Source organism: Oncorhynchus nerka, linkage group LG19, assembly GCF_034236695.1.
Source record: "Oncorhynchus nerka isolate Pitt River linkage group LG19, Oner_Uvic_2.0, whole genome shotgun sequence".
In the NCBI taxonomy this organism is placed as follows: domain Eukaryota; kingdom Metazoa; phylum Chordata; class Actinopteri; order Salmoniformes; family Salmonidae; genus Oncorhynchus; species Oncorhynchus nerka.
The window spans coordinates 3,434,210-3,451,563 of NC_088414.1; the positions used below are offsets into that span (position 1 = coordinate 3,434,210).

Genomic DNA, 17,354 nt, shown 5'->3' on the forward strand with positions numbered 1-17,354 from the left:
AAGTGAAAGCAAACTCTGATTTATCAAGAGTCAGTTGAGATTTCGACCAAGACCAGAGATTTCTGTTGGCCTGGCAATCGAACACAGATGTATTCCTCAGGGGTTTGCATACTTCTCGAAATTACATGTTCAAAACATCCTGCATTGGCCGGGAATCGAACCCGGGCCTCCCGCGTGGCAGGCGAGAATTCTACCACTGAACAACCAATGCCTTGGAATACTGAGATAAGGCTGGAAATCGTATCATAAAGCTTGATCTCCAAGCATATTTTTTCGTTTTGTGGGCTCAGCTACATTGTTCACCCTAAAAAAAAGCAGTCCTTTCTCCCCGTCGGGGAATTGAACCCCGGTCTCCCGCGTGACAGGCGGGGATACTCACCACTATACTAACGAGGAGCTGGTGTGTTGGACCTTTGAAAAAACGTGGAGTATTGGTACTAACCATAAGTTTGCAGTGTTGGGCTTTAACCCTTCTAACAAAAACATCTGTATAGACTGAATGGTTAGAGCTAGAAAGCACTGTGACCCCTCTATGGAAAGCTGGGACTCTCACGAACACGTACATGCAATCGATTTCGCTCTATACCACTCACAGGCCACACAGTCATAGTTAGAAGGTGACGAGTTTGTGGGATGTCCCAGGACATTGTCACAAATGCCAAACTCAAGACAGTTGTCACTGACTAGTTGGTTTCTCGTTTCCCATTTAACAACTAAAGCCTTGCACAAAGTAAATCACATTTACAATGGATTCACCAAAGTCTCCTGAGAATGAGTAAATGTCCAAACTGAAAGTGAAAGCAAACTCTGATTTATCAAGAGTCAGTTGAGATTTCGACCAAGACCAGAGATTTCTGTTGGCCTGGCAATCGAACACAGATGTATTCCTCAGGGGTTTGCATACTTCTCGAAATTACATGTTCAAAACATCCTGCATTGGCCGGGAATCGAACCCGGGCCTCCCGCGTGGCAGGCGAGAATTCTACCACTGAACAACCAATGCCTTGGAATACTGAGATAAGGCTGGAAATCGTATCATAAAGCTTGATCTCCAAGCATATTTTTTCGTTTTGTGGGCTCAGCTACATTGTTCACCCTAAAAAAAAAAAAAGCAGTCCTTTCTCCCCGTCGGGGAATTGAACCACGGTCTCCCGCGTGACAGGCGGGGATACTCACCACTATACTAACGAGGAGCTGGTGTGTTGGACCTTTGAAAAAACGTGGAGTATTGGTACTAACCATAAGTTTGCAGTGTTGGGCTTTAACCCTTCTAACAAAAACATCTGTATAGACTGAATGGTTAGAGCTAGAAAGCACTGTGTGCCCCCTCTATGGAAAGCTGGGACTCTCACGAACACGTACATGCAATCGATTTCGCTCTATACCACTCACAGGCCACACAGTCATAGTTAGAAGGTGACGAGTTTGTGGGATGTCCCAGGACATTGTCACAAATGCCAAACTCAAGACAGTTGTCACTGACTAGTTGGTTTCTCGTTTCCCATTTAACAACTAAAGCCTTGCACAAAGTAAATCACATTTACAATGGATTCACCAAAGTCTCCTGAGAATGAGTAAATGTCCAAACTGAAAGTGAAAGCAAACTCTGATTTATCAAGAGTCAGTTGAGATTTCGACCAAGACCAGAGATTTCTGTTGGCCTGGCAATCGAACACAGATGTATTCCTCAGGGGTTTGCATACTTCTCGAAATTACATGTTCAAAACATCCTGCATTGGCCGGGAATCGAACCCGGGCCTCCCGCGTGGCAGGCGAGAATTCTACCACTGAACAACCAATGCCTTGGAATACTGAGATAAGGCTGGGGAAATCGTATCATAAAGCTTGATCTCCAAGCATATTTTTTCGTTTTGTGGGCTCAGCTACATTGTTCACCCTAAAAAAAAAAAAAAGCAGTCCTTTCTCCCCGTCGGGGAATTGAACCCCGGTCTCCCGCGTGACAGGCGGGGATACTCACCACTATACTAACGAGGAGCTGGTGTGTTGGACCTTTGAAAAAACGTGGAGTATTGGTACTAACCATAAGTTTGCAGTGTTGGGCTTTAACCCTTCTAACAAAAACATCTGTATAGACTGAATGGTTAGAGCTAGAAAGCACTGTGACCCCTCTATGGAAAGCTGGGACTCTCACGAACACGTACATGCAATCGATTTCGCTCTATACCACTCACAGGCCACACAGTCATAGTTAGAAGGTGACGAGTTTGTGGGATGTCCCAGGACATTGTCACAAATGCCAAACTCAAGACAGTTGTCACTGACTAGTTGGTTTCTCGTTTCCCATTTAACAACTAAAGCCTTGCACAAAGTAAATCACATTTACAATGGATTCACCAAAGTCTCCTGAGAATGAGTAAATGTCCAAACTGAAAGTGAAAGCAAACTCTGATTTATCAAGAGTCAGTTGAGATTTCGACCAAGACCAGAGATTTCTGTTGGCCTGGCAATCGAACACAGATGTATTCCTCAGGGGTTTGCATACTTCTCGAAATTACATGTTCAAAACATCCTGCATTGGCCGGGAATCGAACCCGGGCCTCCCGCGTGGCAGGCGAGAATTCTACCACTGAACAACCAATGCCTTGGAATACTGAGATAAGGCTGGAAATCGTATCATAAAGCTTGATCTCCAAGCATATTTTTTCGTTTTGTGGGCTCAGCTACATTGTTCACCCTAAAAAAAAAAAAAGCAGTCCTTTCTCCCCGTCGGGGAATTGAACCCCGGTCTCCCGCGTGACAGGCGGGGATACTCACCACTATACTAACGAGGAGCTGGTGTGTTGGACCTTTGAAAAAACGTGGAGTATTGGTACTAACCATAGTTTGCAGTGTTGGGCTTTAACCCTTCTAACAAAAACATCTGTATAGACTGAATGGTTAGAGCTAGAAAGCACTGTGACCCCTCTATGGAAAGCTGGGACTCTCACGAACACGTACATGCAATCGATTTCGCTCTATACCACTCACAGGCCACACAGTCATAGTTAGAAGGTGACGAGTTTGTGGGATGTCCCAGGACATTGTCACAAATGCCAAACTCAAGACAGTTGTCACTGACTAGTTGGTTTCTCGTTTCCCATTTAACAACTAAAGCCTTGCACAAAGTAAATCACATTTACAATGGATTCACCAAAGTCTCCTGAGAATGAGTAAATGTCCAAACTGAAAGTGAAAGCAAACTCTGATTTATCAAGAGTCAGTTGAGATTTCGACCAAGACCAGAGATTTCTGTTGGCCTGGCAATCGAACACAGATGTATTCCTCAGGGGTTTGCATACTTCTCGAAATTACATGTTCAAAACATCCTGCATTGGCCGGGATCGAACCCGGGCCTCCCGCGTGGCAGGCGAGAATTCTACCACTGAACAACCAATGCCTTGGAATACTGAGATAAGGCTGGAAATCGTATCATAAAGCTTGATCTCCAAGCATATTTTTTCGTTTTGTGGGCTCAGCTACATTGTTCACCCTAAAAAAAAAAGCAGTCCTTTCTCCCCGTCGGGGAATTGAACCCCGGTCTCCCGCGTGACAGGCGGGGATACTCACCACTATACTAACGAGGAGCTGGTGTGTTGGACCTTTGAAAAAACGTGGAGTATTGGTACTAACCATAAGTTTGCAGTGTTGGGCTTTAACCCTTCTAACAAAAACATCTGTATAGACTGAATGGTTAGAGCTAGAAAGCACTGTGACCCCTCTATGGAAAGCTGGGACTCTCACGAACACGTACATGCAATCGATTTCGCTCTATACCACTCACAGGCCACACAGTCATAGTTAGAAGGTGACGAGTTTGTGGGATGTCCCAGGACATTGTCACAAATGCCAAACTCAAGACAGTTGTCACTGACTAGTTGGTTTCTCGTTTCCCATTTAACAACTAAAGCCTTGCACAAAGTAAATCACATTTACAATGGATTCACCAAAGTCTCCTGAGAATGAGTAAATGTCCAAACTGAAAGTGAAAGCAAACTCTGATTTATCAAGAGTCAGTTGAGATTTCGACCAAGACCAGAGATTTCTGTTGGCCTGGCAATCGAACACAGATGTATTCCTCAGGGGTTTGCATACTTCTCGAAATTACATGTTCAAAACATCCTGCATTGGCCGGGAATCGAACCCGGGCCTCCCGCGTGGCAGGCGAGAATTCTACCACTGAACAACCAATGCCTTGGAATACTGAGATAAGGCTGGAAATCGTATCATAAAGCTTGATCTCCAAGCATATTTTTTTCGTTTTGTGGGCTCAGCTACATTGTTCACCCTAAAAAAAAAAGCAGTCCTTTCTCCCCGTCGGGGAATTGAACCCGGTCTCCCGCGTGACAGGCGGGGATACTCACCACTATACTAACGAGGAGCTGGTGTGTTGGACCTTTGAAAAAACGTGGAGTATTGGTACTAACCATAAGTTTGCAGTGTTGGGCTTTAACCCTTCTAACAAAAACATCTGTATAGACTGAATGGTTAGAGCTAGAAAGCACTGTGACCCCTCTATGGAAAGCTGGGACTCTCACGAACACGTACATGCAATCGATTTCGCTCTATACCACTCACAGGCCACACAGTCATAGTTAGAAGGTGACGAGTTTGTGGGATGTCCCAGGACATTGTCACAAATGCCAAACTCAAGACAGTTGTCACTGACTAGTTGGTTTCTCGTTTCCCATTTAACAACTAAAGCCTTGCACAAAGTAAATCACATTTACAATGGATTCACCAAAGTCTCCTGAGAATGAGTAAATGTCCAAACTGAAAGTGAAAGCAAACTCTGATTTATCAAGAGTCAGTTGAGATTTCGACCAAGACCAGAGATTTCTGTTGGCCTGGCAATCGAACACAGATGTATTCCTCAGGGGTTTGCATACTTCTCGAAATTACATGTTCAAAACATCCTGCATTGGCCGGGAATCGAACCCGGGCCTCCCGCGTGGCAGGCGAGAATTCTACCACTGAACAACCAATGCCTTGGAATACTGAGATAAGGCTGGAAATCGTATCATAAAGCTTGATCTCCAAGCATATTTTTTCGTTTTGTGGGCTCAGCTACATTGTTCACCCTAAAAAAAAAAAAGCAGTCCTTTCTCCCCGTCGGGAATTGAACCCCGGTCTCCCGCGTGACAGGCGGGGATACTCACCACTATACTAACGAGGAGCTGGTGTGTTGGACCTTTGAAAAAACGTGGAGTATTGGTACTAACCATAAGTTTGCAGTGTTGGGCTTTAACCCTTCTAACAAAAACATCTGTATAGACTGAATGGTTAGAGCTAGAAAGCACTGTGACCCCTCTATGGAAAGCTGGGACTCTCACGAACACGTACATGCAATCGATTTTCGCTCTATACCACTCACAGGCCACACAGTCATAGTTAGAAGGTGACGAGTTTGTGGGATGTCCCAGGACATTGTCACAAATGCCAAACTCAAGACAGTTGTCACTGACTAGTTGGTTTCTCGTTTCCCATTTAACAACTAAAGCCTTGCACAAAGTAAATCACATTTACAATGGATTCACCAAAGTCTCCTGAGAATGAGTAAATGTCCAAACTGAAAGTGAAAGCAAACTCTGATTTATCAAGAGTCAGTTGAGATTTCGACCAAGACCAGAGATTTCTGTTGGCCTGGCAATCGAACACAGATGTATTCCTCAGGGGTTTGCATACTTCTCGAAATTACATGTTCAAAACATCCTGCATTGGCCGGGAATCGAACCCGGGCCTCCCGCGTGGCAGGCGAGAATTCTACCACTGAACAACCAATGCCTTGGAATACTGAGATAAGGCTGGAAATCGTATCATAAAGCTTGATCTCCAAGCATATTTTTTCGTTTTGTGGGCTCAGCTACATTGTTCACCCTAAAAAAAAAAGCAGTCCTTTCTCCCCGTCGGGGAATTGAACCCCGGTCTCCCGCGTGACAGGCGGGGATACTCACCACTATACTAACGAGGAGCTGGTGTGTTGGACCTTTGAAAAAACGTGGAGTATTGGTACTAACCATAAGTTTGCAGTGTTGGGCTTTAACCCTTCTAACAAAAACATCTGTATAGACTGAATGGTTAGAGCTAGAAAGCACTGTGACCCCTCTATGGAAAGCTGGGACTCTCACGAACACGTACATGCAATCGATTTCGCTCTATACCACTCACAGGCCACACAGTCATAGTTAGAAGGTGACGAGTTTGTGGGATGTCCCAGGACATTGTCACAAATGCCAAACTCAAGACAGTTGTCACTGACTAGTTGGTTTCTCGTTTCCCATTTAACAACTAAAGCCTTGCACAAAGTAAATCACATTTACAATGGATTCACCAAAGTCTCCTGAGAATGAGTAAATGTCCAAACTGAAAGTGAAAGCAAACTCTGATTTATCAAGAGTCAGTTGAGATTTCGACCAAGACCAGAGATTTCTGTTGGCCTGGCAATCGAACACAGATGTATTCCTCAGGGGTTTGCATACTTCTCGAAATTACATGTTCAAAACATCCTGCATTGGCCGGGAATCGAACCCGGGCCTCCCGCGTGGCAGGCGAGAATTCTACCACTGAACAACCAATGCCTTGGAATACTGAGATAAGGCTGGAAATCGTATCATAAAGCTTGATCTCCAAGCATATTTTTTCGTTTTGTGGGCTCAGCTACATTGTTCACCCTAAAAAAAAAAGCAGTCCTTTCTCCCGTCGGGGAATTGAACCCCGGTCTCCCGCGTGACAGGCGGGGATACTCACCACTATACTAACGAGGAGCTGGTGTGTTGGACCTTTGAAAAAACGTGGAGTATTGGTACTAACCATAAGTTTGCAGTGTTGGGCTTTAACCCTTCTAACAAAAACATCTGTATAGACTGAATGGTTAGAGCTAGAAAGCACTGTGACCCCTCTATGGAAAGCTGGGACTCTCACGAACACGTACATGCAATCGATTTCGCTCTATACCACTCACAGGCCACACAGTCATAGTTAGAAGGTGACGAGTTTGTGGGATGTCCCAGGACATTGTCACAAATGCCAAACTCAAGACAGTTGTCACTGACTAGTTGGTTTCTCGTTTCCCATTTAACAACTAAAGCCTTGCACAAAGTAAATCACATTTACAATGGATTCACCAAAGTCTCCTGAGAATGAGTAAATGTCCAAACTGAAAGTGAAAGCAAACTCTGATTTATCAAGAGTCAGTTGAGATTTCGACCAAGACCAGAGATTTCTGTTGGCCTGGCAATCGAACACAGATGTATTCCTCAGGGGTTTGCATACTTCTCGAAATTACATGTTCAAAACATCCTGCATTGGCCGGGAATCGAACCCGGGCCTCCCGCGTGGCAGGCGAGAATTCTACCACTGAACAACCAATGCCTTGGAATACTGAGATAAGGCTGGAAATCGTATCATAAAGCTTGATCTCCAAGCATATTTTTTTGTTTTGTGGGCTCAGCTACATTGTTCACCCTAAAAAAAAAGCAGTCCTTTCTCCCCGTCGGGGAATTGAACCCGGTCTCCCGCGTGACAGGCGGGGATACTCACCACTATACTAACGAGGAGCTGGTGTGTTGGACCTTTGAAAAAACGTGGAGTATTGGTACTAACCATAAGTTTGCAGTGTTGGGCTTTAACCCTTCTAACAAAAACATCTGTATAGACTGAATGGTTAGAGCTAGAAAGCACTGTGACCCCTCTATGGAAAGCTGGGACTCTCACGAACACGTACATGCAATCGATTTCGCTCTATACCACTCACAGGCCACACAGTCATAGTTAGAAGGTGACGAGTTTGTGGGATGTCCCAGGACATTGTCACAAATGCCAAACTCAAGACAGTTGTCACTGACTAGTTGGTTTCTTGTTTCCCATTTAACAACTAAAGCCTTGCACAAAGTAAATCACATTTACAATGGATTCACCAAAGTCTCCTGAGAATGAGTAAATGTCCAAACTGAAAGTGAAAGCAAACTCTGATTTATCAAGAGTCAGTTGAGATTTCGACCAAGACCAGAGATTTCTGTTGGCCTGGCAATCGAACACAGATGTATTCCTCAGGGGTTTGCATACTTCTCGAAATTACATGTTCAAAACATCCTGCATTGGCCGGGAATCGAACCCGGGCCTCCCGCGTGGCAGGCGAGAATTCTACCACTGAACAACCAATGCCTTGGAATACTGAGATAAGGCTGGAAATCGTATCATAAAGCTTGATCTCCAAGCATATTTTTTCGTTTTGTGGGCTCAGCTACATTGTTCACCCTAAAAAAAAAAGCAGTCCTTTCTCCCCGTCGGGAATTGAACCCCGGTCTCCCGCGTGACAGGCGGGGATACTCACCACTATACTAACGAGGAGCTGGTGTGTTGGACCTTTGAAAAAACGTGGAGTATTGGTACTAACCATAAGTTTGCAGTGTTGGGCTTTAACCCTTCTAACAAAAACATCTGTATAGACTGAATGGTTAGAGCTAGAAAGCACTGTGACCCCTCTATGGAAAGCTGGGACTCTCACGAACACGTACATGCAATCGATTTCGCTCTATACCACTCACAGGCCACACAGTCATAGTTAGAAGGTGACGAGTTTGTGGGATGTCCCAGGACATTGTCACAAATGCCAAACTCAAGACAGTTGTCACTGACTAGTTGGTTTCTCGTTTCCCATTTAACAACTAAAGCCTTGCACAAAGTAAATCACATTTACAATGGATTCACCAAAGTCTCCTGAGAATGAGTAAATGTCCAAACTGAAAGTGAAAGCAAACTCTGATTTATCAAGAGTCAGTTGAGATTTCGACCAAGACCAGAGATTTCTGTTGGCCTGGCAATCGAACACAGATGTATTCCTCAGGGGTTTGCATACTCTCGAAATTACATGTTCAAAACATCCTGCATTGGCCGGGAATCGAACCCGGGCCTCCCGCGTGGCAGGCGAGAATTCTACCACTGAACAACCAATGCCTTGGAATACTGAGATAAGGCTGGAAATCGTATCATAAAGCTTGATCTCCAAGCATATTTTTTTCGTTTTGTGGGCTCAGCTACATTGTTCACCCTAAAAAAAAAAAAGCAGTCCTTTCTCCCCGTCGGGGAATTGAACCCGGTCTCCCGCGTGACAGGCGGGGATACTCACCACTATACTAACGAGGAGCTGGTGTGTTGGACCTTTGAAAAAACGTGGAGTATTGGTACTAACCATAAGTTTGCAGTGTTGGGCTTTAACCCTTCTAACAAAAACATCTGTATAGACTGAATGGTTAGAGCTAGAAAGCACTGTGACCCCTCTATGGAAAGCTGGGACTCTCACGAACACGTACATGCAATCGATTTCGCTCTATACCACTCACAGGCCACACAGTCATAGTTAGAAGGTGACGAGTTTGTGGGATGTCCCAGGACATTGTCACAAATGCCAAACTCAAGACAGTTGTCACTGACTAGTTGGTTTCTCGTTTCCCATTTAACAACTAAAGCCTTGCACAAAGTAAATCACATTTACAATGGATTCACCAAAGTCTCCTGAGAATGAGTAAATGTCCAAACTGAAAGTGAAAGCAAACTCTGATTTATCAAGAGTCAGTTGAGATTTCGACCAAGACCAGAGATTTCTGTTGGCCTGGCAATCGAACACAGATGTATTCCTCAGGGGTTTGCATACTTCTCGAAATTACATGTTCAAAACATCCTGCATTGGCCGGGAATCGAACCCGGGCCTCCCGCGTGGCAGGCGAGAATTCTACCACTGAACAACCAATGCCTTGGAATACTGAGATAAGGCTGGAAATCGTATCATAAAGCTTGATCTCCAAGCATATTTTTTCGTTTTGTGGGCTCAGCTACATTGTTCACCCTAAAAAAAAAAGCAGTCCTTTCTCCCCGTCGGGAATTGAACCCCGGTCTCCCGCGTGACAGGCGGGGATACTCACCACTATACTAACGAGGAGCTGGTGTGTTGGACCTTTGAAAAAACGTGGAGTATTGGTACTAACCATAAGTTTGCAGTGTTGGGCTTTAACCCTTCTAACAAAAACATCTGTATAGACTGAATGGTTAGAGCTAGAAAGCACTGTGACCCCTCTGGAAAGCTGGGACTCTCACGAACACGTACATGCAATCGATTTCGCTCTATACCACTCACAGGCCACACAGTCATAGTTAGAAGGTGACGAGTTTGTGGGATGTCCCAGGACATTGTCACAAATGCCAAACTCAAGACAGTTGTCACTGACTAGTTGGTTTCTCGTTTCCCATTTAACAACTAAAGCCTTGCACAAAGTAAATCACATTTACAATGGATTCACCAAAGTCTCCTGAGAATGAGTAAATGTCCAAACTGAAAGTGAAAGCAAACTCTGATTTATCAAGAGTCAGTTGAGATTTCGACCAAGACCAGAGATTTCTGTTGGCCTGGCAATCGAACACAGATGTATTCCTCAGGGGTTTGCATACTTCTCGAAATTACATGTTCAAAACATCCTGCATTGGCCGGGAATCGAACCCGGGCCTCCCGCGTGGCAGGCGAGAATTCTACCACTGAACAACCAATGCCTTGGAATACTGAGATAAGGCTGGAAATCGTATCATAAAGCTTGATCTCCAAGCATATTTTTTCGTTTTGTGGGCTCAGCTACATTGTTCACCCTAAAAAAAAGCAGTCCTTTCTCCCCGTCGGGGAATTGAACCCCGGTCTCCCGCGTGACAGGCGGGGATACTCACCACTATACTAACGAGGAGCTGGTGTGTTGGACCTTTGAAAAAACGTGGAGTATTGGTACTAACCATAAGTTTGCAGTGTTGGGCTTTAACCCTTCTAACAAAAACATCTGTATAGACTGAATGGTTAGAGCTAGAAAGCACTGTGACCCCTCTATGGAAAGCTGGGACTCTCACGAACACGTACATGCAATCGATTTCGCTCTATACCACTCACAGGCCACACAGTCATAGTTAGAAGGTGACGAGTTTGTGGGATGTCCCAGGACATTGTCACAAATGCCAAACTCAAGACAGTTGTCACTGACTAGTTGGTTTCTCGTTTCCCATTTAACAACTAAAGCCTTGCACAAAGTAAATCACATTTACAATGGATTCACCAAAGTCTCCTGAGAATGAGTAAATGTCCAAACTGAAAGTGAAAGCAAACTCTGATTTATCAAGAGTCAGTTGAGATTTCGACCAAGACCAGAGATTTCTGTTGGCCTGGCAATCGAACACAGATGTATTCCTCAGGGGTTTGCATACTTCTCGAAATTACATGTTCAAAACATCCTGCATTGGCCGGGAATCGAACCCGGGCCTCCCGCGTGGCAGGCGAGAATTCTACCACTGAACAACCAATGCCTTGGAATACTGAGATAAGGCTGGAAATCGTATCATAAAGCTTGATCTCCAAGCATATTTTTTCGTTTTGTGGGCTCAGCTACATTGTTCACCCTAAAAAAAAAAGCAGTCCTTTCTCCCCGTCGTCGGGGAATTGAACCCCGGTCTCCCGCGTGACAGGCGGGGATACTCACCACTATACTAACGAGGAGCTGGTGTGTTGGACCTTTGAAAAAACGTGGAGTATTGGTACTAACCATAAGTTTGCAGTGTTGGGCTTTAACCCTTCTAACAAAAACATCTGTATAGACTGAATGGTTAGAGCTAGAAAGCACTGTGACCCCTCTATGGAAAGCTGGGACTCTCACGAACACGTACATGCAATCGATTTCGCTCTATACCACTCACAGGCCACACAGTCATAGTTAGAAGGTGACGAGTTTGTGGGATGTCCCAGGACATTGTCACAAATGCCAAACTCAAGACAGTTGTCACTGACTAGTTGGTTTCTCGTTTCCCATTTAACAACTAAAGCCTTGCACAAAGTAAATCACATTTACAATGGATTCACCAAAGTCTCCTGAGAATGAGTAAATGTCCAAACTGAAAGTGAAAGCAAACTCTGATTTATCAAGAGTCAGTTGAGATTTCGACCAAGACCAGAGATTTCTGTTGGCCTGGCAATCGAACACAGATGTATTCCTCAGGGGTTTGCATACTTCTCGAAATTACATGTTCAAAACATCCTGCATTGGCCGGGAATCGAACCCGGGCCTCCCGCGTGGCAGGCGAGAATTCTACCACTGAACAACCAATGCCTTGGAATACTGAGATAAGGCTGGAAATCGTATCATAAAGCTTGATCTCCAAGCATATTTTTTCGTTTTGTGGGCTCAGCTACATTGTTCACCCTAAAAAAAAAAAAGCAGTCCTTTCTCCCCGTCGGGGAATTGAACCCCGGTCTCCCGCGTGACAGGCGGGGATACTCACCACTATACTAACGAGGAGCTGGTGTGTTGGACCTTTGAAAAAACGTGGAGTATTGGTACTAACCATAAGTTTGCAGTGTTGGGCTTTAACCCTTCTAACAAAAACATCTGTATAGACTGAATGGTTAGAGCTAGAAAGCACTGTGACCCCTCTATGGAAAGCTGGGACTCTCACGAACACGTACATGCAATCGATTTCGCTCTATACCACTCACAGGCCACACAGTCATAGTTAGAAGGTGACGAGTTTGTGGGATGTCCCAGGACATTGTCACAAATGCCAAACTCAAGACAGTTGTCACTGACTAGTTGGTTTCTCGTTTCCCATTTAACAACTAAAGCCTTGCACAAAGTAAATCACATTTACAATGGATTCACCAAAGTCTCCTGAGAATGAGTAAATGTCCAAACTGAAAGTGAAAGCAAACTCTGATTTATCAAGAGTCAGTTGAGATTTCGACCAAGACCAGAGATTTCTGTTGGCCTGGCAATCGAACACAGATGTATTCCTCAGGGGTTTGCATACTTCTCGAAATTACATGTTCAAAACATCCTGCATTGGCCGGGAATCGAACCCGGGCCTCCCGCGTGGCAGGCGAGAATTCTACCACTGAACAACCAATGCCTTGGAATACTGAGATAAGGCTGGAAATCGTATCATAAAGCTTGATCTCCAAGCATATTTTTTCGTTTTGTGGGCTCAGCTACATTGTTCACCCTAAAAAAAAAAGCAGTCCTTTCTCCCCGTCGGGGAATTGAACCCCGGTCTCCCGCGTGACAGGCGGGGATACTCACCACTATACTAACGAGGAGCTGGTGTGTTGGACCTTTGAAAAACGTGGAGTATTGGTACTAACCATAAGTTTGCAGTGTTGGGCTTTAACCCTTCTAACAAAAACATCTGTATAGACTGAATGGTTAGAGCTAGAAAGCACTGTGACCCCTCTCTGGAAAGCTGGGACTCTCACGAACACGTACATGCAATCGATTTCGCTCTATACCACTCACAGGCCACACAGTCATAGTTAGAAGGTGACGAGTTTGTGGGATGTCCCAGGACATTGTCACAAATGCCAAACTCAAGACAGTTGTCACTGACTAGTTGGTTTCTCGTTTCCCATTTAACAACTAAAGCCTTGCACAAAGTAAATCACATTTACAATGGATTCACCAAAGTCTCCTGAGAATGAGTAAATGTCCAAACTGAAAGTGAAAGCAAACTCTGATTTATCAAGAGTCAGTTGAGATTTCGACCAAGACCAGAGATTTCTGTTGGCCTGGCAATCGAACACAGATGTATTCCTCAGGGGTTTGCATACTTCTCGAAATTACATGTTCAAAACATCCTGCATTGGCCGGGAATCGAACCCGGGCCTCCCGCGTGGCAGGCGAGAATTCTACCACTGAACAACCAATGCCTTGGAATACTGAGATAAGGCTGGAAATCGTATCATAAAGCTTGATCTCCAAGCATATTTTTTCGTTTTGTGGGCTCAGCTACATTGTTCACCCTAAAAAAAAAAGCAGTCCTTTTCTCCCCGGGGAATTGAACCCCGGTCTCCCGCGTGACAGGCGGGGATACTCACCACTATACTAACGAGGAGCTGGTGTGTTGGACCTTTGAAAAAACGTGGAGTATTGGTACTAACCATAAGTTTGCAGTGTTGGGCTTTAACCCTTCTAACAAAAACATCTGTATAGACTGAATGGTTAGAGCTAGAAAGCACTGTGACCCCTCTATGGAAAGCTGGGACTCTCACGAACACGTACATGCAATCGATTTCGCTCTATACCACTCACAGGCCACACAGTCATAGTTAGAAGGTGACGAGTTTGTGGGATGTCCCAGGACATTGTCACAAATGCCAAACTCAAGACAGTTGTCACTGACTAGTTGGTTTCTCGTTTCCCATTTAACAACTAAAGCCTTGCACAAAGTAAATCACATTTACAATGGATTCACCAAAGTCTCCTGAGAATGAGTAAATGTCCAAACTGAAAGTGAAAGCAAACTCTGATTTATCAAGAGTCAGTTGAGATTTCGACCAAGACCAGAGATTTCTGTTGGCCTGGCAATCGAACACAGATGTATTCCTCAGGGGTTTGCATACTTCTCGAAATTACATGTTCAAAACATCCTGCATTGGCCGGGAATCGAACCCGGGCCTCCCGCGTGGCAGGCGAGAATTCTACCACTGAACAACCAACCAATGCCTTGGAATACTGAGATAAGGCTGGAAATCGTATCATAAAGCTTGATCTCCAAGCATATTTTTTCGTTTTGTGGGCTCAGCTACATTGTTCACCCTAAAAAAAAAAGCAGTCCTTTCTCCCCGTCGGGGAATTGAACCCGGTCTCCCGCGTGACAGGCGGGGATACTCACCACTATACTAACGAGGAGCTGGTGTGTTGGACCTTTGAAAAAACGTGGAGTATTGGTACTAACCATAAGTTTGCAGTGTTGGGCTTTAACCCTTCTAACAAAAACATCTGTATAGACTGAATGGTTAGAGCTAGAAAGCACTGTGACCCCTCTATGGAAAGCTGGGACTCTCACGAACACGTACATGCAATCGATTTCGCTCTATACCACTCACAGGCCACACAGTCATAGTTAGAAGGTGACGAGTTTGTGGGATGTCCCAGGACATTGTCACAAATGCCAAACTCAAGACAGTTGTCACTGACTAGTTGGTTTCTCGTTTCCCATTTAACAACTAAAGCCTTGCACAAAGTAAATCACATTTACAATGGATTCACCAAAGTCTCCTGAGAATGAGTAAATGTCCAAACTGAAAGTGAAAGCAAACTCTGATTTATCAAGAGTCAGTTGAGATTTCGACCAAGACCAGAGATTTCTGTTGGCCTGGCAATCGAACACAGATGTATTCCTCAGGGGTTTGCATACTTCTCGAAATTACATGTTCAAAACATCCTGCATTGGCCGGGAATCGAACCCGGGCCTCCCGCGTGGCAGGCGAGAATTCTACCACTGAACAACCAATGCCTTGGAATACTGAGATAAGGCTGGAAATCGTATCATAAAGCTTGATCTCCAAGCATATTTTTTCGTTTTGTGGGCTCAGCTACATTGTTCACCCTAAAAAAAAAAGCAGTCCTTTCTCCCCGTCGGGGAATTGAACCCCGGTCTCCCGCGTGACAGGCGGGGATACTCACCACTATACTAACGAGGAGCTGGTGTGTTGGACCTTTGAAAAACGTGGAGTATTGGTACTAACCATAAGTTTGCAGTGTTGGGCTTTAACCCTTCTAACAAAAACATCTGTATAGACTGAATGGTTAGAGCTAGAAAGCACTGTGACCCCTCTCTGGAAAGCTGGGACTCTCACGAACACGTACATGCAATCGATTTCGCTCTATACCACTCACAGGCCACACAGTCATAGTTAGAAGGTGACGAGTTTGTGGGATGTCCCAGGACATTGTCACAAATGCCAAACTCAAGACAGTTGTCACTGACTAGTTGGTTTCTCGTTTCCCATTTAACAACTAAAGCCTTGCACAAAGTAAATCACATTTACAATGGATTCACCAAAGTCTCCTGAGAATGAGTAAATGTCCAAACTGAAAGTGAAAGCAAACTCTGATTTATCAAGAGTCAGTTGAGATTTCGACCAAGACCAGAGATTTCTGTTGGCCTGGCAATCGAACACAGATGTATTCCTCAGGGGTTTGCATACTTCTCGAAATTACATGTTCAAAACATCCTGCATTGGCCGGGAATCGAACCCGGGCCTCCCGCGTGGCAGGCGAGAATTCTACCACTGAACAACCAATGCCTTGGAATACTGAGATAAGGCTGGAAATCGTATCATAAAGCTTGATCTCCAAGCATATTTTTTCGTTTTGTGGGCTCAGCTACATTGTTCACCCTAAAAAAAAGCAGTCCTTTCTCCCCGTCGGGGAATTGAACCCGGTCTCCCGCGTGACAGGCGGGGATACTCACCACTATACTAACGAGGAGCTGGTGTGTTGGACCTTTGAAAAACGTGGAGTATTGGTACTAACCATAAGTTTGCAGTGTTGGGCTTTAACCCTTCTAACAAAAACATCTGTATAGACTGAATGGTTAGAGCTAGAAAGCACTGTGACCCCTCTATGGAAAGCTGGGACTCTCACGAACACGTACATGCAATCGATTTCGCTCTATACCACTCACAGGCCACACAGTCATAGTTAGAAGGTGACGAGTTTGTGGGATGTCCCAGGACATTGTCACAAATGCCAAACTCAAGACAGTTGTCACTGACTAGTTGGTTTCTCGTTTCCCATTTAACAACTAAAGCCTTGCACAAAGTAAATCACATTTACAATGGATTCACCAAAGTCTCCTGAGAATGAGTAAATGTCCAAACTGAAAGTGAAAGCAAACTCTGATTTATCAAGAGTCAGTTGAGATTTCGACCAAGACCAGAGATTTCTGTTGGCCTGGCAATCGAACACAGATGTATTCCTCAGGGGTTTGCATACTTCTCGAAATTACATGTTCAAAACATCCTGCATTGGCCGGGAATCGAACCCGGGCCTCCCGCGTGGCAGGCGAGAATTCTACCACTGAACAACCAATGCCTTGGAATACTGAGATAAGGCTGGAAATCGTATCATAAAGCTTGATCTCCAAGCATATTTTTTCGTTTTGTGGGCTCAGCTACATTGTTCACCCTAAAAAAAAGCAGTCCTTTCTCCCCGTCGGGGAATTGAACCCCGGTCTCCCGCGTGACAGGCGGGGATACTCACCACTATACTAACGAGGAGCTGGTGTGTTGGACCTTTGAAAAAACGTGGAGTATTGGTACTAACCATAAGTTTGCAGTGTTGGGCTTTAACCCTTCTAACAAAAACATCTGTATAGACTGAATGGTTAGAGCTAGAAAGCACTGTGACCCCTCTATGGAAAGCTGGGACTCTCACGAACACGTACATGCAATCGATTTCGCTCTATACCACTCACAGGCCACACAGTCATAGTTAGAAGGTGACGAGTTTGTGGGATGTCCCAGGACATTGTCACAAATGCCAAACTCAAGACAGTTG

The 17,354-nt window shown here is 44.7% G+C and overlaps 20 non-coding genes across 20 annotated transcripts; all 20 read right to left on the minus strand.

Moving 5' to 3' along the window:
- Positions 1-140: 140 nt before the first annotated feature.
- trnag-gcc (transfer RNA glycine (anticodon GCC)) lies at positions 141-211 on the minus strand. The gene has a single exon. It is a non-coding gene; the product is annotated as a tRNA-Gly (tRNA).
- A 113-nt stretch (positions 212-324) lies between these two features.
- On the minus strand, positions 325-396 carry trnad-guc (transfer RNA aspartic acid (anticodon GUC)). Its single transcript has one exon. It is a non-coding gene; the product is annotated as a tRNA-Asp (tRNA).
- A 536-nt stretch (positions 397-932) lies between these two features.
- trnag-gcc (transfer RNA glycine (anticodon GCC)) lies at positions 933-1,003 on the minus strand. The gene has a single exon. It is a non-coding gene; the product is annotated as a tRNA-Gly (tRNA).
- A 118-nt stretch (positions 1,004-1,121) lies between these two features.
- Positions 1,122-1,193, minus strand: trnad-guc (transfer RNA aspartic acid (anticodon GUC)). The gene has a single exon. It is a non-coding gene; the product is annotated as a tRNA-Asp (tRNA).
- Positions 1,194-1,731: 538 nt separating this feature from the next.
- Positions 1,732-1,802, minus strand: trnag-gcc (transfer RNA glycine (anticodon GCC)). The gene has a single exon. It is a non-coding gene; the product is annotated as a tRNA-Gly (tRNA).
- Positions 1,803-1,923: 121 nt separating this feature from the next.
- trnad-guc (transfer RNA aspartic acid (anticodon GUC)) lies at positions 1,924-1,995 on the minus strand. Its single transcript has one exon. It is a non-coding gene; the product is annotated as a tRNA-Asp (tRNA).
- A 536-nt stretch (positions 1,996-2,531) lies between these two features.
- Positions 2,532-2,602, minus strand: trnag-gcc (transfer RNA glycine (anticodon GCC)). The gene has a single exon. It is a non-coding gene; the product is annotated as a tRNA-Gly (tRNA).
- A 118-nt stretch (positions 2,603-2,720) lies between these two features.
- On the minus strand, positions 2,721-2,792 carry trnad-guc (transfer RNA aspartic acid (anticodon GUC)). The gene has a single exon. It is a non-coding gene; the product is annotated as a tRNA-Asp (tRNA).
- A 720-nt stretch (positions 2,793-3,512) lies between these two features.
- On the minus strand, positions 3,513-3,584 carry trnad-guc (transfer RNA aspartic acid (anticodon GUC)). Its single transcript has one exon. It is a non-coding gene; the product is annotated as a tRNA-Asp (tRNA).
- A 536-nt stretch (positions 3,585-4,120) lies between these two features.
- Positions 4,121-4,191, minus strand: trnag-gcc (transfer RNA glycine (anticodon GCC)). Its single transcript has one exon. It is a non-coding gene; the product is annotated as a tRNA-Gly (tRNA).
- Positions 4,192-4,914: 723 nt separating this feature from the next.
- trnag-gcc (transfer RNA glycine (anticodon GCC)) lies at positions 4,915-4,985 on the minus strand. The gene has a single exon. It is a non-coding gene; the product is annotated as a tRNA-Gly (tRNA).
- A 725-nt stretch (positions 4,986-5,710) lies between these two features.
- On the minus strand, positions 5,711-5,781 carry trnag-gcc (transfer RNA glycine (anticodon GCC)). Its single transcript has one exon. It is a non-coding gene; the product is annotated as a tRNA-Gly (tRNA).
- Positions 5,782-5,896: 115 nt separating this feature from the next.
- trnad-guc (transfer RNA aspartic acid (anticodon GUC)) lies at positions 5,897-5,968 on the minus strand. The gene has a single exon. It is a non-coding gene; the product is annotated as a tRNA-Asp (tRNA).
- A 720-nt stretch (positions 5,969-6,688) lies between these two features.
- trnad-guc (transfer RNA aspartic acid (anticodon GUC)) lies at positions 6,689-6,761 on the minus strand. Its single transcript has one exon. It is a non-coding gene; the product is annotated as a tRNA-Asp (tRNA).
- A 3,891-nt stretch (positions 6,762-10,652) lies between these two features.
- Positions 10,653-10,724, minus strand: trnad-guc (transfer RNA aspartic acid (anticodon GUC)). The gene has a single exon. It is a non-coding gene; the product is annotated as a tRNA-Asp (tRNA).
- Positions 10,725-11,446: 722 nt separating this feature from the next.
- On the minus strand, positions 11,447-11,521 carry trnad-guc (transfer RNA aspartic acid (anticodon GUC)). Its single transcript has one exon. It is a non-coding gene; the product is annotated as a tRNA-Asp (tRNA).
- Positions 11,522-12,245: 724 nt separating this feature from the next.
- On the minus strand, positions 12,246-12,317 carry trnad-guc (transfer RNA aspartic acid (anticodon GUC)). Its single transcript has one exon. It is a non-coding gene; the product is annotated as a tRNA-Asp (tRNA).
- A 722-nt stretch (positions 12,318-13,039) lies between these two features.
- On the minus strand, positions 13,040-13,111 carry trnad-guc (transfer RNA aspartic acid (anticodon GUC)). The gene has a single exon. It is a non-coding gene; the product is annotated as a tRNA-Asp (tRNA).
- Positions 13,112-15,421: 2,310 nt separating this feature from the next.
- Positions 15,422-15,493, minus strand: trnad-guc (transfer RNA aspartic acid (anticodon GUC)). The gene has a single exon. It is a non-coding gene; the product is annotated as a tRNA-Asp (tRNA).
- A 1,509-nt stretch (positions 15,494-17,002) lies between these two features.
- On the minus strand, positions 17,003-17,074 carry trnad-guc (transfer RNA aspartic acid (anticodon GUC)). Its single transcript has one exon. It is a non-coding gene; the product is annotated as a tRNA-Asp (tRNA).
- Between the last annotated feature and the right edge of the window lie 280 nt (positions 17,075-17,354).